Raw genomic sequence first — 26,355 nt, 5'->3', positions numbered from 1 at the left:
TTCAGTACAAAAACTGGGCATATATCATGATCAAAAGTGATTATAATCTTGTGAATATAACACTAAATTTGATTTTAAAACTATACTTATTACACAAAATGAACTTTCCCCTTCTAATAGCACATTTATGTCATAGTGAAAATATTAAGTATGTTCCTGTTAACTTACAGGATAATCAGACTTCAAGAAGTCATCATCATCATCCTTCGCCGTTTCCTGCCTCTGGCTGGATCGGCATAGAAGTCAAGCCTCTCCATTTCTTCCTGGTCTTCCACCACTCTTCTCTTTCCACGGTGTTCCAATCTTGACTTCTCCTAACACTCTCCACTATCTGCTCTTTCCACCGACATCTTGGCCTTATTCCCACTCCTTGTGCATTGTAAGCTCTTACTGGTAGTCTTTCTGCATCCAGCCTCTTCATGTATCCGAACCATCTCATCTATGCCTAATCTATCCTGTCCTGAAGCTTCATCACTCCCACTGTCTGTCGGATCTCCTCATTCCTTATTCTATCCCTTCTAGTCTTTTTTATAAATTTATCATTTTTTCTTTGTTCATCTTAGCACTAAAATGTAGTAGTAGTTGTACGTTTATGTTTTTTCTTGTGTAGAGGTTGTTATGTGTTTGGGTGTATTGTGCAGTAGTTGTGCTGTGTAGTGTGTTTGGGTTTGTCTTGTGTAGTAGTTGTGGTGTCTAGTGTGTTTGTGTTTATCTTGTGTAGTAGTTGTGATGTGCTTGTATGTGGGTTTGTCTTGTGTAGTAGCTGTGCTGTCTAGTGTGGATGTGTTTATCTTGTGTAGTAGTTATGCTGTCTAATGTGTTTCTATTTGTCTTGTGTAGTATCGGTGGTGTGTATGTATGTGTCTTGTGTTGTAGTTGTGCTGTCTAGTATGTTTGGGTAGTAGTTGTGCTGTCTAGTATGTCTGTTTTGCGTAGTAGTTGTGCTGTCTAATTTCTTTGTGTTTGTCTTGTGTAGTAGTTGTGGTGTGTTTGTGTTTATATTGTGTTATAGTTGTGATGTGTTTGTGTGTGTCTTGTGTAGTAGTTGTGCTGTCTAATGTGTTTGTGTTTGTCTTGTGTAGTAGTTCCTTCATTCATATTGGGGGTTAGGCGTAGAGCTGACAACTCTGCACTGTAAAAAGCCATTTCAAGAATCAGCAATATAAGGCCATGGATGTTCCCAAGGTAAAATATTCCGGAGGTAAAATAGTCCCCCGTTCGGATCTCCGGGTGGGGACTACTTTGGGAGGTCCCTGGACTAAGGATAAGATCTACGTTAGGAATAAGGATATTAAATTAGGCACCTGGAATGTTCTGAGCCTTTACCGGCCTGGAGCATTTCAGTGTACAGTTAATGAGATAGTCAAGTATAAATTAGATGTAGTAGCTGTCCAGGAAGTTAGGTGGTCAGGAGAAGGGAATTGTAAAACTAAAAATTATACTTTTTTCTATGGTGGTACTGAAAATCATAATTTTGGAACAGGCTTTTTCATAAATAATAGAATTATCTCAGCTCTTAAAACAGTAGAATTTATTAATGATAGGATATCATATGCAGTTTTACAGGGTAGGTGGTGTAAAATTATTTTAATAAACATACATGCACCAACGGAAAATAAAGATGATAATACTAAAGATGATTTTTATACAGAGTTAGAACAGGTCTTTGATAAATTTTCTCAGTATGATATGAAAATTCTGTTAGGTGACTGTAATGCACAGATTGGCAAAGAAGAGACATTTAAACCCACAATTGGTAAAGAAAGTCTTCATGAATTAAGTAATGATAATGGTATAAGATTGATTACTTTTGCAACATCAAAGAATTTAATTGTGAAAAGTACCACTTTTAAACATAAAGATATCCATAAATATACCTGGTCTTCTCCAGATGGTAAAACTCATAATCAGATAGATCATATTCTCATTGATAAGAGAAGGCATACTAGTATAATTGACGTTCGTACACATAGAGGTGCTGACTGTGCCAGTGACCATTATTTAGTAATTGCTAAATTAAGAGAAAGACTCTCAGTGATAAATCATAAGCAACAAAATCTAAAAGTTATAAAATTTGATACAGGAAAGTTTACTGATGAAAGAATTAAGAAAGATTACCAAATTAAACTGTCAAATAGATTTCATGTTTTGCAGGATTTAAATGATGATGAAAATATAAATGAAACAGACGTAAATAAGAATTGGGAGCACATACGTAATGCAATAGAATCAGTAGCTAAAGAAAGTATAGGATACCATAAACCGAGAAAAAGTAAGCCATGGTTTGATAATGAATGTCATAATCTAATAGAAATAAGAAATCAGGCTAGACTTAGGTGGTTAAATAACTCTGATGATACAAATCTAAACAATTATAATATAATAAAGCGAGAAGTTAACCGCACGTTTAGAAGTAAAAAAAGAGATTACTTGAAAAGCAAAATTAACGAAATTGAAACAAACAGCAAAAACAAAAATATCAGAGATTTATATAAAGGTGTAAATGAGTTTAGAAAGGGGTGGCAAACTAAAGAAAACTTGATAAAAGATAAAGACGGTGATTTTCTAGCTGACCCAAGCGATATTCTAAATAGATGGAAGAACTACTTTAATGACCTTTTAAATGTCCATGTAGGAGATAAATCAGAAGTGAATGAAGTACACACAGCAGAACCTTTAGTTCCAGAACCTAACTTGACTGAAGTTAAAGATGCTATTAAAAGGCTAAAGAATAACAAAGCACCTGGCATTGATTTAATACCAGCTGAGTTAATTAAATATGGTGGAAATTCATTAATATGTAAAATTCATCAATTAATTTGTTTAATATGGAATAAAGAAGAAATCCCTCAACAGTGGAAAGAATCCATAATTGTTCCTGTGTTTAAAAAGGGTGATAAAATGAACTGCAATAATTACCGTGGAATTTCTCTACTCTCAACAACATATAAAATATTATCTAACATTCTTTTAACAAGACTAACCCCATATGCTAATGAAATTATAGGTGATTATCAATGTGGATTTAAACGCAACAGATCAACTACAGATCAAATTTTTCACATCAGACAGACACTTGAAAAAAAGTGGGAATATAATCAAAATGTCCATCAGCTATTCATTGATTTCAAAAAAGCATATGATTCGGTCAAAAGAGATAAATTATATAATATATTAGTAGAGTTTGGAATACCTAAGAAGCTTGTTAGTATGATAAAAGTATGCACCAGTGAAACAGAAAGTAAAATTCGTGTGGGTATTAATATGTCTGACAAATTTACAATTCATGATGGGTTAAAACAAGGAGATGCATTATCTCCATTGCTCTTTAATTTTGCCTTAGAATATGCTGTTAGGAAGGTAAACGAAACTAAAGAAGGACTAAAATTAAATGGTGTGACTCAGTTGTTAGCATATGCAGACGATGTAGACTTACTGGGGGATGATGTGAATACAATTAAGAATTTTTCAAAACTGCTAAAGAGATAGGTTTGGAAGTTAACAAAGAGAAAACTAAATATATGCTTACAGGCCGAAACCAAGTGTTAGGTAATAATCAAAATCTAATTATTGATAACAACTCGTTTGAAACAGTTTCAAAATTCAAATACTTAGGAGTAATATTAACAAAGGAAAATTATATTAAAGAGGAAATAAAAAGTAGGCTTAATTCAGGAAATGCATGTTACTTCTCTCTTCATAAATTTTTGTCTTCTCGTTTAATATCTAAGAAACTAAAAGTTAAAATATACAAAACAGTAATTTTGCCTGTAGTATTATATGGGTGTGAAACTTGGTCCCTTACATTGAAAGAGGAACATAAATTGAGAGTATTTGAAAATAGGATCCTTAGGAAAATATTTGGACCTAAAAGGGATGAGGAGACAGGTGAGTGGAGAACGTTACATAATTTAGAACTACATAATTTGTATTCATGTCCAGACATTATTAGAATAATTAAATCAAGAAGACTTAGGTGGGCAGGCCATGTGGCACGAATGGGAGAGGAAAGAGGAGTTTACAGGATTCTTGTTGGGAAACCTGATGGTAAGAGACCAGTAGGAAGGCCAAGACGAAGATGGAGGGACAACGTCGAGATGGACCTAAGGGAAATCGGTAGGGATGGAAAAGAGTATATAGATCTTGCTCAAGATAGGGACAGATGGAAGGCCTGTGTTGCTGCAGCCATGAACCTTCGGGTTTAAGAAGGCTAGAGAGTTAGTTAGTTAGTTAGTTATTCCAAACTCGACTAATATATTATATAATTTTTCTTCTTTGACTGAATCATATGCTTTTGTAAATCAAAGAATAGCTGATGGACACTTTGATTATATTCCCACTTTTTCTCAAGTGTCTGTCTGATGAGAAAATATTGATCTGTAGTTAATCTGTTACGTTTAAATCCACATTGATAATCATATATAATTTCATTAGCATATGGGGTTAGTCTTGTTAAAAGACTGTTAGATAATATTTTATATGTTGTTATCACCTATTTTAAACACAGGAACAATTATGGATTCTTTCCACTATTGAAGTATTTCTTCTTTATTCCATATTAAACAAATTAATTTATGAATTTGACATATTAACGAATTTCCACCATATTTAATTCACTCAGCTGGTATTAAATCAATGCCAGGTGCTTTGTTATTCTTTAGGTTCTGGAACTAAAGGTTTTGCTGTGTGAACTTCATTTACTTCTGATTTATCTCCTACATGAACATTTAAGAGGTCATTAAAGTAGTTCTTCCATCTATTTAGAATATCGCTTGGGTCAGCTAGAAAATCACCGTCTTTATCTTTTATCAAGTTTACTTTAGGTTGCCACCCCTTTCTAAATTCATTTACACCTTTATATAAATCTCTGATAGTCTTGTTTATGCTGTTTGTTTCAATTTCGTTCATTTTACTTTTCAAGTAATCTCTTCTTTTACTTCTAAACGTGCGGTTAACTTCTCGCTTTATTATATTATAATTGCTTAGATTTGGATCATCAGAGTTATTTGACCACCTAAGTCTAGCCTGCTTTCTTATTTCTATTAGATTATGACATTCATTATCAAACCATGGCTTACTTTTTCTTGGTTTATGGTATCCTATACTTTCTTTAGCTGCTGATTCTATTGCATTACGTATGTGTTCTCAATTCTTATTTACGTCTGTTTCATTTATATTTTCATCATCATTTAAATCCTGCAAAATATTTTAATTTGGTAATCTTTCTTAATTCTTTCATCAGCAAATTTTCCTGTATTAAATTTTATAACTTTTAGATTTTGTTGCTTATGATTTATCATTGAGAGTCTTTCTCTTAATTTAGCAATTATTAAATAATGGTCACTGGCACAGTCAGCACCTCTATGTGAACGAACGTCAATTATACTAGTATGCCTTCTCTTATCAATGAGAATATGATCTATCTGATTATGATTTTTACCATCTGGAGAAAACCAGGTATATTTATGGATATCTTTATGTTTAAAAGTGGTACTTTTCACAATTAAATTCTTTGATGTTGCAAAAGTAATCAATCTTATACCATTATCATTACTTAATTCATGAAGACTTTCTTTACCAATCGTGGGTTTAAATGTCTCTTCTTTGCCAATCTGTGCATTACAGTCACCTAACAGAATTTTCATATCATACTGGGAAAATTTATCAAAGACCTGTTCTAACTACATAAAAATCATCTTTAGTATTATCATTTTTATCTTTCGTTGGTGCATGTATGTTTATTAAAATAATTTTACCCCACCTGCCCTGTAGAACTGCATATGATATCCTATCATTAATAAATTCAATTTTTTTAGAGCCGAGATAATTATATTATTTATGAAAAAGCCTGTTCCAAAATTATGATTTTCAGTACCACGATAGAAAAAAGTATAATTTTTAGTTTTACAATTCTCTTCTCCTGGCCACCTAACTTCTACAGCTACTACATCTAATTTATACTTAAAAATCTCATTAACTGTACACTGAAATGCCCCAGGCCGGTAAAGGCTCAGAACATTCCAGGTGCCTAATTTAATATCCTTATTCCTAATGTAGATCTTATCCTTAGTCCAGGAACCTCCCACAGTAGTCCCCTCCTGGAGTTCCGAGTGGGAGACTACTATTTTACCTCCGGAATATTTTACCTTGGGAACATCCATGGCCTCATATTGTTGTTTCTTGACATGTCTTATTACAGTGCAGAGTTGTCAGCTCTACGCCTAACCCCCAATATGAATGGAGGACCGCATCTGTCGTTGGTCATCGGATCCCTCGGATCTAGCTGGGAGGATCAGATAGTAGTCCACCAACCATACCCCACTTCTGCCGATTGTGGGACGCTCATAGAGCCATGACACGGCAGCTCTGTAAATCCCAACAGAGTAAAATGTTGACCATTTCACTCTGTTGGTTGACTAACTGCAGTGAACAAGCCACTGGGCGATGAGGTCGCCACAACCCTACGCCGAATAGCATGTCCTAGACGTGATTTTATCTCTAAGAGATTTGAGCAGCTTAACATCGTAGTGAAGTTTTGGATTTCTTGCTTGCTATTAGTAAGTTTAAAGACATGCCATCTGGAGCTCGTTACTTTTATTGTTAATTGAAGAGATAACGACCAGTTAATATTCGAACAGATTAACCAAAGTAAAAACAGCGTTAGATCGAAACAAATAGTGTAAAATACAGTAACTAGGTTATGTTTTCATATTTTACCATTTAAACTACAATAATAAATGGTTCGGCAGTTTTCAAAATTCAAAAAAAAAAAATAGTTCTATCAGTTCTATGGGGTGAGGCGAAACAACAGAACTTGAACAGTGCTCTCGGAAAACTTAACAAGGGAAAAAAAACTGTTTCAATTTAGTTAAAAACCATAGAATGAAGCCTAGAGCTTATATAGCCTATGCCTGAATTGCACATTATTTTAAAAAATGTTAAAAACTATCTTTATATAAAATATCCATCAATTTTTAATTCACAATTTTGTGAATATTGCTTCATTATTGACAGTGCAAGATTATTTCAACAATTGAGAGCCATGAGATCTATTCTAAAATGTTTATTATATTATCTACATGTTGGGGAGATGCCACAATTTAAAAGTGCACTTAACGGAACAGAACACAAGGTGGCAGCACTATGCCTTAAGCTTTCTGGAAGGTTCCTGCATAACACTGTTGACTACAGAGTGTCTTATTTTTGCCTCAAATTAGAGATAAAATACAGAAATTTATGAAACTATCGTTGAAGGCTGAAGTGAAAGATCGCGTCTTTAAGTTACCAGCAAGAATTAATTGTTGGTAATATATAATTGGAGAATTTATTGAATACCAATTTATTTATGTCGTCCTTTTACTGTGGCCTAATCATGTATGCTATAACGAAAACTTTCATGGGAAACGCTTAAGTTGTCCACATTTATTTTCACTTTTACCAAATACGTATATCTACCAAACTACTCGTATGTAATGATGATATCATTATTATTAAATAGCATTAGTACTACATTAATTTCGGGGCCTGCTCGATAGAGATATGGCTAACATCATCGCCCCGTAGTCACGGTGTCCCTGGTTCGTTTACATAAATACCGTTTGAAATAAATAAATAAAATTGCGATACTTGGTAGTGCGGAAGGAGGCGGGGGGTCTAAACCACAACGCTGCCTAGGGCGCCAAAATATGTAGCTACGTGGGTGAGATGTACTGTGGACTTTTTTTTTAAGTAATCTCCTAAATGGAGATTCATTGTATGCAATTTTTATTAGTGTTAATAATTCGGCATATAAATGTCCTCTATTTTGTAAAAAAAAAATAGTATTATAAAAATAAAACGAAATAAGATTTCATCGGTTAAAGAAATGGTTCTCTAGGCTTTTACAAGACAAACGAAGCTTGTAAACATAAAAATGGAAAAATTATATTCAACCAATAACATTAAAAAAGATTTAATTTACGAAAACTCATTTAGTCACAGTTACCGGAACAGTAAAAATAATTCTAAAATAACCACTTTGATCAAATTTATTCAATATTTTTTTCCTAAATTTGAACTTATGTTTTTACATGTGTTAAAAGTCTAATTTTATCATTTTGGCGCATGGAATCATTTCTCGCACGTTAATGAAAGGAAACCAACGTAATGGAGAATCTAGAAACGTTCTTCACTTTTGAAGTGAAACTGAGTTATGTTAGTCAATTGTTAAGGCAGCTTTGTGCGCTTTATACTATAATTATTTACAGTGTGGTATTTAAAAAAAATCCAGAGGGAGGGAAATTCTACTGACTATCTACAGGCAGCGTGAGATAATTCTTTATATGCTGTGTTCTGTGTATATAGCTATATACACATATGTTTGTGGCCGCTAGATGAGAGGGGTTGCGGGGGCCCCCTCCCACCGCAACGACTCTCTTCTAGCAGCCACAAACATATGTGTATCTCGACATTTTTAAATGGTAAATTGGGTCACTCCACACTTCGTTTTATGCCACTCAACATTTTTTTTAAAAAAATAAAATTAAAATAAAAAAAGCTGTGGAAAAAACATATTTTAAATAATTGCTAAAAGTTGCAGATTTAAATTTGTATCTTAAAAGAAAGAAAAGGTCAAGTCCAATTTATGATCAAAAAAGCTCATCGAGACTGGGCCTACAATTTTCAAAGTGAGATTTTGACACCTATCCCCAGAAATATATAGTCTGGACCTAACTTTTGGGGATCTGAATCGAACTTGGAAATAACTTTAGGAGGGGGGTGGGGTTAGAATCAAAGAGTTTTCTACACCATAAGAATAAGGCCCAAGGATATCTTGCTAAATTACAGTTACATTTGCGAAATCATAAAAATTAGCTACTCATTAACTTGCTTCTCAGGTCCCAGGATGTTATCACAAGTTCCATAAGCTTGTTAATTCTGAAAATTTGTTACGGCTAATTAGTCTGGGGCTCCTTGAATACAAGACAATAGCGATTACCAATATTATATATCTAACGCCCATCATTGTGTACGTAATTTCATAATCAATTGTTTTTCCGGAACTGATCACGAGAATGAATTCAATATCGATTCTTTTTCTTCTGTACTTTTTAGTCACATTTTATAAATGTGTTTAGCTTGCTGCAAACTTACAAAACTACCTACCAACGCATACTCAAACTGAAAAATATTTCCAACAAAGGATACCACATTCCAACTCGACAATGTGTTTTACTTTGAATGATTTAGTTTATTTTACTTCACTTTTGTGCCACTTTTGGTTAATTGCGAAAAAGAGGATTAGTGATGATATAATGGAACTGATGAATGGACACTCACAATGAGCACCCATGCCCAGACCGGGATTCCAACCCGGGACCCTTGGCGTCGTAGCACAATGTGCTAACCACTCCGCTACCCATGTGTTTTAATTCAGTGATGTTGAAATATAATGTACAGTATGTGTAACATCACTAGATACATCAAGCCATGGCAGTGTACTTTTTCATTTGTTATTTTTTTCACAGGCAACCAACACCCAGTCAACACACTAACGTTGCCACAACGTTGTATGCATGTTGTATTTATGATGAATCTTGTATGTAGGGGAACAACGTTGTGATAACGTTGCATCAACGTTACAAAAAAAAAAAAAAACATTCCACTGAATGCGCTTGAGTTTGGATGGTCACCACCATGAGCGCCACAAGCATCAGATCGGAGTGTTTTGTTTAATCTGAATTTGTGTGTTCACTGTCCACCAATGCTTATATTTCCTATTTAACCCCTTACGTACCTAACGTTGCTACATAATGTTCAGTATATGTTGCCACAACGTTGTCAACTTACGTTGCAGCAACGTTGAAATAAATTACCCTTAAACGTTCACACAATGATTTCACAACGTTGTATCAATATACACCTACCATTGTAACAACGTTAGGTATGTTAGGGGCTAACGTTGCCACAACGTTGTGGTAACATTACCTTGTTGATTGGGCAATCAAACGGAACTCACCACTTTAATACTCCTGCCTCCTTGTGCAGATCCACTTGACCCATCCTTTGACCAACACAGCCTTCACCGCCACCAGATTTCGTTCACTTTGAAGGCAGATTCCTGATATTGCAGAGTCTGGAACTCGTAATTTCCACTAACATTCTAGCTTCACAAAAAAATCTAGTTCATTGTTCTAAAAAATAGCACAATTGATCTTTAAAAGATGACTTCGTAAAGGGCTATCGCCCTCACGTCAAAAATTCCATGTAGGCTATCTTTGTGCACTATTGTTCCACACATACAAATACAGACGTTCTGTGGTGACAAGTTCGTGTCACGTGACAACTCATTTGTAATTTTCACCTTTGATTGCGGTGGCATTTTCCTGCTAAATTCCGTGGACAAAGAAAAGGGAAGAGGGGTGGTGGTATTCAACCCTGGCCACTTGTCTGACAGTTTAAGGAATAGAACAGCGCTTGAGGCCACATCTGTGTTCGCCTATTAGAGCTTCCAGTTGTCTGAGAGAAAATGTTGCAATTGAATGGCGAAGAGGGAAAAAGTAAGTAAATTTGCCAATAATTTATTGTCCCCCCCCAAATCTCATTCCCCCAGGGATAAAATTTATCAAGTAGAGAGGGGAACACAAGTTTCCAGAGGGGAAGAATTTCCCCCATCCCCCCTACAAATACCACACTGATAATTTACCAGCTTATACTTCGCGTTATCTAAATAATATACTATACATGTATTCATTCTATTTGGGTGGGCAGACTGGTGGGTTGAGACTATTTTAAGGTATGTTGGAGCCCACCTTCGCCCACCCAGTGGCGTCACCCCTCGATTTCACGTGTTAGAACCACAAACAAAACCAAAAGTTTGCAGCCAAGCCAATTTATATCTATCCTTTCTCAAAAGGATTTTCGAGGAGCCTACCCCTTGAAGTAAGTCTGCATCGACTCAAAATGACGACTTGTAAACTACATCCACCGTCTTATGTGTGGTGACATAATAGTTATCATTACACCCAGGGTTGACATGTATAAAATAATTTGTTTTGGACGCTTAAAACATATGCCTATGTATTTTTAGACGTATTTAAAACACTCTTATAACTGAATAGTAGGCTTTGTACCGCACTTAACGTACTTTGTTAGTAATGTGATTGTACGTATATTGGATTACGTGCACATCGGCACGCGTGCACACCCGCGCAATCCGATTTTCGTGCTCATCCGCACAGTATTTTTATCTTGCAGTGTTATCGTGCTCATCCCCACCCACCCAGCGGTCACTTGGTGCACACCTGGCCTCATGACCTTGGGGGGAAAGTCAGAAGGGCAACGACTGCCTTTAAAAGGCGAAACTGTGATATTGAAACTACATTATCGCGTTGAGTGCAATGGAGTTCACAACAACTGCTATGGGTAAGGAACTGTTGCTGCATTAAGGATTTCAGTATCATTGGCAAAGGAAGAATCAGGATTCTACTACATGGGTAAGTAAAAATTTCTGAAGCGCTTGTAACTACGAGTATTCTATGTTGATTTTGATCTTCGTTGTAATTATCTACTTTCTTCCAGTTGTGTGTGCACAGAAGGAAGTCGAAGTGTCCTAGCAAAGTGAAGACGATAGACGAAACTGCAGTTTTGGAGAGAGATCACACATGTATGGCAGACGTCGCTGCTTGTGAGATACGAAAACGACTCGCAAATTGCAAGAGAAGAGCAGAGGAAGAAATATTTACACCGGTATGCCAGATTTTTAAAGACGAAATGACAGTACCTGTAAACCAAGGTTTAGATTTGGTGACAACTATTCCGCTGTACAGCGATAAGAAAGGATATTTGAACAAAGCAAGAAGGAAAGCTCTCGTCCTTAAACAGGACACACCAACGCCTAGCAACATCTCTTTCCCTGACGATATTCTCCGATTTGAAGATGGATCCTCATTCTTGCAATACGATAGATTGGAAGAAGAGAAACGAATTCTGTGTTTCGGTTACGAGGGTTTGAGGCAAGCACTGACAAACAGCGAAGAGTGGTTCAATGATGGATCTTTCAAGAGCTGCTCTAAACATTTTGCACAGCCCTCTCTATACGCTACATGAAGACATAGGAAGTGTACAAGGCAGTACATCGGTCGTACCTGTTTTCTATGCATTGCTGCTCGACAAACGAGAGGTCACGCATACGTAAAAACATGGTGTGGTCAAGCTAACCCGAAAATGCTGAAAGTCGGTTTCGAAACTGCGGCTGTGAATGCTCTGAAGGTTGTATTCCCCGATGCTGAGGTCTCAGGGTGCAACAACTATCATTTTAACCAGGCTATTTTCGGAAGGTACAAGCTTTGGGCATGATAGAGAAGTACACTAACAACGAAGATGTACGGAAATATGTGCGGATGTGTGCTTCACTGGCACTTGTGCCCCTGGAGTATATTGACGACGGATGGTTGGTCATCATGGAGGACTGCCCACGAGGAGAATAGATTGAGGTGTTCAATGAACATTTTATTGAATAATGGCTCGAAAATCCAAACGTGTCTACGAAAGTTTGGAACTGCAGTGGACGAACAACGTCGTTGAAGGTTGGCACCATCGATTGAACAGCACCATATCAAGGAAAACACCGCACATTTTCTCTCTGGTAAAGGTGCTAAAAGATGAAGCCACATTAAGTTTCCACGCCTTAGGAAGACAGGAAGTGCATATATTAAACTTGATGACAGGATAAATGACATACTTGAAAATTCAAGAAAATATGGTGACTTGAAGAAATGTCTGAGGAGTTTAGTGTATGTGCAACTGGAGTAGATAATGTAATTTGTGTAAATACTTAAGGGTACCTCATTGGTATGTAATCTTTTCAACGAAGTACTTGCAGTTAGTATGGAATAAACTCGACAAGGCTTCTCTCGAAGCCGCCTAGGAGTATCGATCGAATACGAAGTTAATATGTAATCATTGCTTTTTTTCCATGCTCTTAAGCGGCATGTATTGAGTCGTCTAAATTTTGCATGGATATGTTTTCTTAGGCTGTGTAAACAAGCTCCATGCCCCCAAGGTCATGAGGAGGCCAGGTGTGCATCAGGTGGCCGCTGGGTGCGTGGGGTTGAGCACGATAACACTACAAGATAAAAATACTGTGCGGATGAGCACGAAAATCGGATTGTGCGGTGTGCACGTGTGCCGATGTGCACATTACCATATATTGTTACATTCACAATATAATGTTATATTTCGGAAAAGATAGTAGCTACATCGGGGATAGAATAGTGCCTAGCAACTGTGGAATAGTCGAACCTTCTCTAACATCCTGCATTCGAAGTTATCAAGTAACATAAATGAGAGGTCTAGTGAGAGAGGGAGCTATGCCACAAATCTTGAACATTTTATTTTTTGCCATTTTCAGTCTTCTCCCACCATCTGTCATCTATCATGTAAACTACAACCTTGTGGTATAGCTTCCGCTTGTTCTGCAGCAAATTTTCTGAGTTCTTGAATACGTCCTCATCAGCATTTTGAGTGAGAGAAGGAGCTATGCCACTTACTGATGGTGTCTGCAATAGGAGTAGCAGAGGTTGTGTTGCAGTAACCGGTGCTAGATTTAATATCAAAAAATGTAACTGCTGTGAAATTTGATGCAACACAACCAGGCATGCTCTTCTTCAAAGACACCTATTTTGACATGGAACAGTGGCACGGATTAGAACTTCAAGAAGATGCCAGGTCGTCGCTCCAAAAATAGAAGAGATCCTGTGGTTGATCATCCTTATGTAACTATACTTCTTGAAGAAATACCACTACTCTATCCACATGGACGACCCGTATCAGCCCTGAAGTTAAATGATCTCATGGCAATAATGCCTTATATTCCTCCAGTTTTATATGGTGTTTACCAAAAACTAAAATCCACAGAAACAATGGACAGTGAAGATCCTCCAGAAGACATATGATGTTGTCTTTATGTAGATCATATGTAACCCTGTGAACATGATTTACACTGAGGCAAAAGTATTTAAGCCTTGTTCAAAGTATTTGATGTGATAGATTGATTTTTCCACATGGGTATACTACAACAATATACCATACATGTTCATAATAAATGGTATTTATATTGAAATTCATATTTTTCCTTTTGAATAATTTACCTAACAATATGTTCAGAAAAAAAATACCCTTTGTTATACAAATTATGACTCAACGTAATGCTTTAGAAAACTCAATTTATTTCCATTTCTTGTCAAAGTGGCATAGCTCCCTCTCTCACTAGACCCCTCAAATGTGTTTTAAGAAGTTAATCAAGTGTTTACTTTATACCTAGAAACAACAGCCTTTCCTCGGATGATTAACACATTCCTAATCAACCATTATTTTGGGGAAATAAGTCTTTGTTTTAAACGTTTTATTTTAAACACGTTTTGTTCTTAATCAAAACACTATTTAAAACAAAAAAAATATTTATTTTTTGTTTAAATAAACAAGAACAAATTACGACAACCCTGATTACACCCAACGGCGAAAGAAACAGTAATCGAATCGTCCACCACCATATTAATTCGATCTGTATTACACATTGTGATGACAATGAAATGATATAATGACGTCAATTAGCAGAGAACAATGCCTGCTTCGAACCAATATAGTTTCATTCCTTAAAACAACAATAGGATGTAGAATGAAAAGTAATTAAAATAGCAGTGGACAATTTGCCTACCATTATCTTTGCTGTTGACTGTACAAACATGAAAACAATGCAAATCGAAAGTGAAGTAGAGAATCTAATGATAGCAAACTATTCCTTTAGCTACTGTTGTCGTTCTAGAAGTCGAAATGTTAATTTGCAAATTTGATAAGTTGCAGATACTAACATACATACTGAGGTACATACATTAAATCTTCAAGAAGAAATTAACTTTTGCCAATGTGTTAAAAGTTGATGTTGAGGCGTAACCACGAATCTTTGTCTGGAGGGGGGCCAAATATCAGGAGGATAAACGTGCCGATAATAATAATAATAATGACATTATTATTATCATTACTATTATTATTGGCATTTTTTCTGGTATATTTCAAAGCGTTCAATTTCACATTAGCTAATAATGGAAAACAAGCACACAAACTGTATTTTTGGACGACAAAAAATACGAATATAATTCCTTTTGTATATATGACACGTGTAACTTTCATGTAGAACATATGTTTTACACATATGCAACATGGAGCGACGTAAAATAAGAAAATTCATATGCAACATGTTAACACAAAATTGTGCACGTATTCAATGTTTCTTTAATGCATATATATTATTCAAATACATTACATAATCAATTCATCCACCTCATAACAAACCAACAGCAAAAATTATATAAATTGTCTCACATGTGTGTGCTCCTTTCCCTCAAAGGGATTGTTCATACATTTAAAACAAAACTGTTTACCAACAACAATCTGAAGAACACATTTGGTGTTACTTTTCTCTCTCTAGTAATTTACAATGCATTATAGAAAAGAGTCATATTGCGAGCGAAGCGAGCGAGAAAATTTTCAGATCTAATTTTTGCAAACTGAAAACAATATTGATTCTAAAGGGGCAGAAATAATTTCACGGGGCGTCATGGCATTCTCTCTTTTACAACTTTTTTCATTTACATCGTTCGGCGCTCGCTAGCTACGGCTCGGAACTTGATAAAAGTAAGAAAAGGAAGAGAGCCAGCTAAGCGAGCAAGAACATTTTACAGAATGTATTTTTATTTGCATAAAATTTGAAATCGAGGGGGCCAATATTCCCTCTGTGCCACTCTGAAGGTGCCCCTAGCCGTTGATGTTTGCCCCCCTTGCCCCACCTAGAATTGATTTCCTTCCAAGGTTGGGAGGGGGCAATGCCCCCTGGCCCCTGTGGTTGCGCCACTGGTTAACAAGGAAGAAATGAGCCTATTTCTCTAATGAAGTTTGACGTGATTCCAATTCCAGCCGTAATTATTATGTTAAGGTTAAATGAAATATTCCATTAACTACGTACTCTCATATACATGGTGTCCCACGGACGGCGCAACTGGAAATTAAGAGTGGCGTTACTTTGTAACCGAAACCTGTACATACATAAGTCATACACCAAATGTTAGCCCTGTCCAAGTAGATATTTTTAAACATAGAAACAACAAACGGGGTGCAGTGTTGTTCATGCAGTGTTGCCAAATGTAAGTGAAAGTGTAAATTTATTTTTCCACAAAGCATGGAAAATTGCATGTCAAACATTCGTACGGAAATTTGGACGTCAATTTCCACCTTGGGTAGGAGGACTATTTTGCCATCTATAGTTCAGAGAAGAAAACCGATCGTTTTCGCGTATAGCCAATCCTGAAATGCCTCGTAAAAACGTACCGGTCCAAATGGGTGTTTTAAAAAAATTATGGGGTACAGTGGCAACACTGTTGATGTTTGAAGGCAACAAAAGGTGTGTTTAGTGATGGTCTATGACATAGAAATACTGGAAAAAGGAAAAAAAGAAAATGAAAATTATGGTGAAAAAAGTGTTACTTACCTACTCCTGGCAAGCATGCAATGCGATAAGAGCGCCCACCGAACGAGAACAAAAGGATCAGTTAGTTGTGTACTCAGAACTGTTTGAGCCGTGCATTTCGCATTGTTCGTAGGGGAAGATTAGAATTGTTCTGTGAAATGAAGTACTCTTTGGAAGAGAGGGTGTTCATTGTGGAACATTATTTTTGTTCAAAATCGTACGCTAGTGTAAAAACTGTGTTTCGCGAGAAATATCCGAATAACAGTGTTCCAGAAAATTCGACGATATATCGACTTGTTTCCAGATTTCGTGAAACAGGATCAGTTAATGACAAACCCTACCACAGACAACCACCAGTTTTGACACAAGGTGTGCTGCAGGATGTGGAGCAGAGAATATCACAATCTCCCAGGAAATCTGTTCGTAAACTTGCTGCACAGTCAGGTGTATCAAAAACAACAACTCACCGAGCGTTAAAACAATTGCACCTACGTGCATATAAGGTACAGGCTGTGCAAGAACTGAAGGAAGCAGACAAAGGTGCACGTGTAAGATACTGCCAGTGGTTTAGACATTTTATTAGAGACAATGGTGTGAATATATTGGATAAGGTTTTTTTCACGGATGAAGCATGGTTCCACTTAAATGGATATGTCAACAGTCAAAATTCTCTACACTGGTCAAGTAACAATCCCCATTTGTTACATGAACAATCACTTCATCCACAAAAGATCGGTGTGTGGTGCGCGATTTCGCGGAGAAAAATAATCGGTCCATTCTTTTTCAACACAACAGTTGACGGAATAGTTTATCGTGACCTTATCACACAGTTTATTTCTCTGTTGGAACGTGATGAACGTGATTGTTGGTTTCAACAAGACTCCGCAACATGTCACACGTCTAATGAAACTTTAGACATGTTAGCAGAGTTTTTTGGCGATCAAGCAAAAACTTATGGCCCAGTCGCTCCCCGGATCTGACGTCTCCAGATTTTTTTCTGTGAGGTTATTTGAAACAAACAGTTTACATTAATAACCCAAGAACACTTGATGATCTAAAAATAAACATTTGCACAGCCATTAACAATATAAACCAATCAACCTTGCATAAAGTTGCTTCCAACATGATAAAACGTGTTGATGAATACCTCAGGGAAAATGGTTGTCATTTTCAACATCTTTTGTAAAGCTACACTGCCTGTTACGCGCATTGCATGGTTGCCAGGAGTAGGTAAGTAACACTTTTTTCACCATAATTTTCATTTTCTTTTTTTCCTGTTTCCAGTATTTCCATGTCATAGACCATCACTAAACACACCTTTTGTTGCCTTCAAACATCAATGTACGAATGTTTGACATGCAATTTTCCATGCTTTGTGGAAAAATAAATTTACACTTTCACTTACATTTGGCAACACTGCACCCCGTTTGTTGTTTCTATGTTTAAAAATATCTACTTGGACAGGGCTAACATTTGGTGTATGACTTATGTATGTACAGGTTTCGGTTACAAAGTAACGCCACTCTTAATTCCCAGTTGCGCCGTTCGTGGGACACCCTGTATTATTCATTTAAGCCACAGGATTTCCACATTTTCTGTACAGTACAAATATATCAGCTTTCCAAATGTTGCACTGTTGTCGAGTGTCTCAATATCTAAAATTCAAAGCACTTTAACCTCATGTGCACCAAGCATTAATTAATCACCGCCAGGTGGCAGGAAAAACATTTATTTAATTATCTGACACATTTTATGACAAAAGAGATAACCCAAATACACTGCAAAAAAAATATTATATTATGTAAACAAAACAAGAATGAAGTTCGCAAAGAGACGTTAATAGATTTTCTATCTTCTTCATAAAGAATACAGGTATTTAAATTCTTACCTTAAATTATACAATAATTAAGTATATGAGGAGCGTTAACTAAATGTATCCACTTTCAAATTTTAAACGGGATTACCAAGACAGCTTACAATACCACTAAGATTATGATTGATCATACTGTGCCTCGAAAAACTTTAAGAATCTACTAAACAAATATGCACACAAATGACACATGATATCAAGTGGAGTTTTCTCTGGAGGTGTAAGTCTTATGTCAACGGCCAATGTAAACATTTGAAGTACTTGTGCTCAGGAAATATAGCAATGGGGATTAACATATTCCCTCTCTGCCAACGCCTACAAGGCCTGGAAACACCTCTGATTACATCATGTTACAAATTCAACTTGCCACTTTGTGAAAGGCTAAAATAATTAATATCAAAAGAAAATTAATACAATTTTAAAGATATTATATTCAAAAGCACAAGAAGAGTTTACAATTCACTATCAGGACCGGGACACCGGGCAAAATTCCCGTACGCCCTCTCGTCTGGGCGCCCTTCTAAAAGCACACATTCGGTGCCAATTACAAAACGTGTAATTAAATAGGACTAAGGACACATGCTGCTAGAAGAATTCGATGCACACACTACATAATTCATTTGTTTTATAAGAATTCTAAGGTGAAAACCAACAAGTATAATATGTCAAATTAAAGATAAGCGTTTAAGCTAAAATGTTTGTTTGGAATATTTTCTTCTCAGATGCCTATATTATTAATACATTAATGATAAATATAAAATTAATAGTAAAAATACGATTTTTTTTTACTAATCCGTGATTGACTACTTAACGGTTGTTCCTTTCGAAAAACTAAAGATGACATTAAATGGTTGAGATCGGGCCGTTGTTTTCAGAGATATAGTATTTTTTTCAAATGTCAACATCCGCCATCTTGGATTGGCCGCCAATTCTATTAGCTACCACTTTCAGATGGCAATTACACACCCACATAACTGTGGCATAGAGGAAAATAAGTACCCCCAAATTATACCGAATTCTTGATTTTGGCCACTTGGCCCATAGACTATAAGTACTGATGTTTCATTTAATTTTTACTCGCCACCACTTCATAGGTGCCAACTTTAGGGATGCATGGCACTTTCTCCCCCCCCCCAATTCCTCAAGAAGTATAAAAAAGTTATTGTTAATCTTGATCCCTCAATATTTATGTGAAGTTGTCGCCTCTGCTGATCCTACGTGCTTACCGGAGTTGGTGCTGTGTGCCTGTTTACTTCATTTGTTGGCAGTGTGTCACGCGAATGGAGGAATCACTGTAGTTGTCAGTTCCATTGTACTAACGAAAATTATAATCAACATAACTTTATTTTGTAGATGAAGTATTATCTCAAACTGTTGGAAAATACCTTCGTGTGATGTTGAAAATGAAAGAGAACATTAAGACTAAACGGGTGTCATCATGATTTCACTATGTGAGTGCGTCTCCTTTACAGGACAGAATACATCTTGAACAGTCAAGGAGACAAGGTTTGCCTCAGCGATAAGATTGGGACGAGGAAATTTCTGGAATTGAGCCAGAAGCGTCTTCTTCCTGCTCTCCCTCTGGCGCCGTCATTGGTTTGAATCAGGGGAAAATGGTCTCTCGCAATAAAAGTGGGAAAAATGCGCCCTCCCGAGAGTAACCACATTAGAAAGTGGGAAAAATGCGCCCAGCACACATGACCTTACAACCGCCTTTCGGGGCTGAACTCCTACCAGAACTGGGCCCATAATAGGTCCCCAATACTCGGTCGAACAGTAACTCGATTTGCAGTAGTCAAAACTTGAGTAACACACAATTCATGATAACTACACATTTATTCAAATTAATTAGTGGCTTAGTTACATATTGTTGGTTTAGTTACTGAAGATACTATTTCACATTGTCACCCATTCAGTGGGAGCGTGCATGAGAGAGAGACAGTAGTTTCCTTTCTTCAAAATGGTAATATGAAAATTAAATTAAATTAAACTTCTTTTGGAATATTCACATAATCAATTAGCAATTTATACACTGTTATGCACGCAGAAAGAAATAAAGATCAAACCAATAATACTTAACTGAAAACTAAGTAGTAGGATTGGTGCTATTATAAACCCAACTTATAAGTGTAGAAAAGAAGAGGTTATTTGATTGAACAACCCGATTTGCCTACACTTAAAACAAAGCCAAGAGGGGCTTATACCCCAATTCTTCAAGTGTGATATGCTCTGAATTTTAAGAATTTTGAATTCAAGTGTAGAAAAGAAGAACCCTCAACAGCCCGATTTGCCTACACTTAAAACTATGCCAAGTCCCCATATGATCTTATTGTTTACAGTGTGTTTTTCTGTCAAAATCCCAGGAATCTTGAATTCTAGTGTAGAAATAATAAGCCCCCCCTCAGATTGATTCCGCCATGTGTACATTGATATAAAGCTCATAGCTCCTGGGTTCTGAGACCCAGTAGAGTGTGGTGCATAGCCCCATGGTTTTTATTGCCTTGTAATCAAGAGGCTTCTGGGTTTGAGTCCTGATAAAATGTGAAGCCCCCCCTGATTGCAAAGTGTTAATATTGTTGCCTTGTAAACAAGAGGCTCGGGTTTGAGTCCTGATAAAATATGTAAGATTGAAATACATGTGGCAAAATAATATCTCCACACGTGAGATTTTGAGAATAATTACTGCTAGTTGATATACAACTGATAGCTCCCAGATCTGAAACCTGGTAAAGTGTGTTGTACAACAGCATAAAAGAGCAAAATTATTTTATATTGGGGATCACCAGAGCCTAGTTATTGCTGTTGTCTGGGTATAAAAGCACCAGCTCAGCCACTAACTGCTGTTATAATTGTTTTGGCATAGTTCTGTTTTTTTGGACCAGGAAATTTTATATAAATAAACAATAAAAATGCCAAAACAAAAATATTGCAATCAGTGTAATAAAAATATATCTAGTTCTAATTGGTCTAGGCACCGGCATATTTGTGACTCTAAGAAATGTAGAAAGGCCACAAAAATGTGTCCAAGATGCTATAAAATATTAAGCAAGGCATATTACAAATGGCATAAGTGTAATTCTTATGTAGAGTCATCAATATAGCCCCCACAACCATCCACATCTGGTCTGAAAAGGAAGCATGAAACACCTGTTAATGCTAGAGCAGCAAAGCAGCTACGCTATGCACTACCTATCGATAGCAGTTTTAATGGCCAATTAAGGGATTATCGGTTTGTATCAGAGCCAAGATGTGGTATTAAGAATTTTTTGAGCAGTGTAAATCCTTATGTGCAGGCAATTCTAAATGCACAAAATGGCTCTTATAAGCTGTCCCTCAAATTGTTTACACAATATAAGAAGCCAAATGGCACAAAATTTACACAGCCCCACATAACAGAAACTGTACCTGTATATTCAAATGCAAATTCAGACAAAATAATAAGCAGTTTGATAGATCAATTGAATATTAAACACTCTGAATTTGCAGCAAAAGAGTCTGGATGGAGCCTATGCGGTTCTCCACACAAGTTATATATTAATATTTCTGAATTCAGCCCATTACAAGGATCTACCTATCTGCCATTACCTGCCAATATTAAAAACAAAAGAGCCGTGGTTAACATAGAAAATAATGATGAGAAATGCTTTTTGTGGTGTATTTTAGCTGCTTTGTATCCAGTTTTAAGGCATCCTGAGAGAATAACTTATTATAAACAATATGAACACAATTTCGATGAAGCAATGAAGGGCTTAGAATATCCAATGTCTGTTCAGAATATTGATAAATTTGAAAAAAAAAAGGCCAGGCATATCAATGGCAAACAATTATCTATTAATGTATTTATTTGTTCTACTGGCCGTGGCAATTGCTTGATAGCACCTCTCAGAATCAGTACATTTGATGATGATTCTGCTGTTCCGATTGATCTGCTCTTAATTGAAGGGGATGACACATATCATTACACTCTGATACATAATCTTGAAGCTTTAATTAGAACACAACTAGACAAATTTAATAGAATATTTAAGTTGTGCAGAAGATGTTTAACTGTATTTGCTGGTAGAAAAATGGTGAATGGGGTTCGGGAAGTGAATTAAGAAATTGCTAAAAACAAGTTACTTGAACATTTAAAATACTGTGGCAACCATAAACCTGTTCATATGGTGATGCCAATACCAAGTGAAAATGCCAAATTCAAAAAGTTTGAAGCCTTGTTGGAACACCCCGCATATATAGTCTGTGATTTTGAATCAAATCTCAAACCTCTTGCATTCTGTAGCCCAGACCCTGAGGAATCTTCAATTACACCATACCAATTACATGAACCTTCCAGTTTTTGTTATATAGTTATACGGGATGGTGTAGCTAGTGAACCACACTTATACACGGGACCAAATGCCATCAAAAAATTTGCACATAGAATAGAAAATGAGTGCAATGACATAGCATCTAATATCTTATTAAAATCAAAACCCATGTTGCCTTTAACAGAGAAAGAGATTGAAGATTTCAACAATACAGAAAAATGCCCGGTATGTGATTCTGAATTTTCAGATATAAATATCAAGATACATCACCATTCTCATACAGATGGTAAATTCTTAATGGCCCTGTGTAATAGCTGTAATATTAAGATCCAGAGACCAAAATTTGTCCCTATATTTTGCCATGGTGCATCCAATTATGATTTTCATCATTTGATCAGGTACGAGGGGTTTGACAAGGAGAATTTAAATATTTTAGCAGAAAATGATGAGAAATATATTGCCATTAGCAAAATAATTAAAGTTAATGGTGTTCCTATTCAATTAAGATTTCTTGATTCATACAGAATTTTATCGGCTAGCCTGGCTACACTGGCCAATCAATTATCTGATGATCAATTCAAAATCACATGTGCTTTGTTTCCAAATCAGGACCTGAAATTAATTAGGCGGAAGGGTGTATATCCATATGATTATGTTACAGATTTTTCTAAATTTGATGAGTGTTCTCTGCCACCACAACAAGAGTTTTACAGCAAAATCAGAGGATCTGGAATCACTGATGATGATTATCACCATGCCCAGTTGATGTGGAACAATTTAAAATGCCAGATATTTGGTGATTATCACAATGCATATTTAAAACTTGATGTCACTCTCTTAGCTGATATACTGCAGGCATTCAGAAAATCTTCCATGCAAAATTATAAGCTGGATCCAATTTATTTTTACAGTGCTCCAGGCCTAGCATGGTCTGCAATGTTTTTAAACACTAAAATGCAATTGGATCTGATCCAGGATCAAGATATGTACTTGTTTATGGAACAATGTATAAGAGGAGGCATGGTGCAATGCTCTCAGAGATATGCCTGAGCTAATAACAAATATATTCCTGATTATGATCCAGCACTGCCATCAAATTATATACTGTATGTAGATGCCAACAGCCTCTATGGTTATGCTATGATGGATAAACTGCCATATGCAGGGCTTGAGTGGGTTGAAGATTTCAATATTGAAGATCTTAAGGATTTTGATGACAGTGACTATGGCCTCTTCTTAGAGGTTGATCTGACAACCAGATAATTTACACAACAAATTTTCTGATCTGCCCCCAATTCCTGAGGTTAAGTGCTCACCTGGCTCTAAACAGAAGAAATTGATGATGACTCTGGAGCCAAAACAGGATTATGTCATATATTACAAAAACCTCCAGTTCCTGATGAATCAAGGTGTTCAAGTGACCAAAGTTGGAAAAGTTTTGAGGTTCAGGCACTCAAAATGGTTGAAGCCATATATTGATACAAACACAGAGCTTCGAACATCTGCAATGAGCCAATTTGATAAGGCCTTGTTTAAATTGATGGTCAATTCTGTGTATGGCAAAACTATTGAAAATGTCAGAAAACATACCGATGTTAAAATAATTACTGACCCCAGCCTGAGCAAAAAATTGATTGCAAAGCCCAACTTCAATTATAGAAGAATTTATGATGAAAATATGGCACTTTTTAATATGAAAAAACAAAGATTAAGTTTGATAAGCCTATTTATGTAGGGGCTGTAATATTGGAATTGGCCAAATTACATATGTTAAAATTGTATTATAATGTGTTGAAGCCTTTTTATGGTGATTGTGTAAAATTGATGCACATGGACACAGATAGTTTTGTTCTTGATATTCAAACAGAAGATGTTTATCAAGATATGTCTCAGCCTGAATTGCTTGAATATTTTGATAGCAGTGAACATACAAGGATTCAACCCCACAACAAAAAGGTGCCTGGCAAGTTAAAAGATGAGACACTTGGTGATGTTATTGTGGCATTTGCTGGGCTAAGGGCCAAGATGTACAGTTTTGAAACATGTAGTGGTGCTGTTGCCAAAAAGGCCAAGGGCATTGGCAGAGTAACTGTTGACAAAGAGCTTGAATTTGAGGATTACAAAAATTGTCTCAAATCATGTAGCACAATCAGAACATCAGAAAATAGAATTCAGAGTGTGGATCACTTATTGACTACAAATGTTGTAAGAAAAGTGGCTCTGGACCCACATGATGATAAGAGATGCATTTTATCATGTGGCATACATACTCTACCATGGGGTCATTGTGATTTGAAAAGTGGGAATCAATGCCCAATCACAGAGCATGATTTGAAATAAATAAACATGCCTATGAACTTATTTGGGTTAAAAAAACGGGCTAATATGGACCTGCCAACACCACAAGCCTCTTCTGATATAATATCTAAACTAAGTGCCTTGTTAATTATTCATCTGAACAGCATACTTACAGATGTTGATGATGAAACAGGTAAAATATTGTACAAATTTAACAATAATTTAAATTATTACCAATTACCTGTAGGTGGTCAATTGCAATTTATTACAACCCCTGAGGGTGATGTTAAAATTTCAGTAGGGAGAAATATTTATAGAATTAAGCACTCAAACATGATTTCTGGCACTGTTTATACTGTTTCTGCTGGTGACTGCTTATATATTGAGGTCCCGGGATCATATGACAAACTTATACCTTTTTTTATAGAATTAAGAATTAGATATTCAATAATAAATAACCACTAAAACAAAATGCCTAATGATATATTTGGCCATACAAGACATGAAGATCATAGTGATGAGATTCTGATGCTTGATGTCAGAGTCAAGAAATTAAGAAGTGATTTACAAGCTTTACAAACTACACTCAATGCCAGTTTTCAATTAGAAATTACAAATTTGCAATCACAATGCATGGACCCTCTTCTTAAAATTGATTCTGATCTCAAATTATTGCTTCAGAAATATACTGATTTGGCCACATTGGATAATTTTCAAAGTTTAGAAGAAGCTGTAGCAGCTCTTCAAGCCAAATTTAAGACCCAGGCTAACAACTCTGAGCAATTGAAACAACAATTAGAAGAACAGATAAATAATATCCAGACACAGCTCCAAACAATTGTCAAAAGCATAAAATCACAAGAAGATTTTGATCTAGTGATTTCCACTCTAAAAGAACAGATTCAATCACTCCAAATACCTAATCTGGGCCCTCTGAACAATGCCATAGCCGAGGTTAAAGAAAAAATTGAGACACTTGAAAATTTTATGAACAATTTGCCATCTTCTGATGCTTTGAATGCAATAACTAGGAGTGTTGCAAATATTAAGCTGCAACTTGAAACATATGAAGATTTTGGAAAAATTCAAAGTTCCATAACCCATCTTGAGGGTACAATAGCAGCAGTGCAAAGTAATTTGGCAAATGTACAAGAATCTCTAGAATCCCGATTGCCTGGGATTGTAGATACCCTTGTCAGTGTCCAGCAACAAATCACAAAGCTTGAAAACCTCAACACTGAATCTGAGCTATCTCATTTTCATCACTTGATCGATGATATCCAAAGAAAGCTTGAAATTTTACAACAATCAACACCCCCTCAGGCAGATATAGCCCTGCTCCAAAATGCTATGCAAAATGTGGCTGATGCTTCTGAATT

This window comes from Lepisma saccharinum, chromosome 18, assembly GCF_977018435.1.
Source record: "Lepisma saccharinum chromosome 18, izLepSacc3.1, whole genome shotgun sequence".
NCBI classification, from domain to species: domain Eukaryota; kingdom Metazoa; phylum Arthropoda; class Insecta; order Zygentoma; family Lepismatidae; genus Lepisma; species Lepisma saccharinum.
This window is presented reverse-complemented; position numbering follows the sequence as displayed.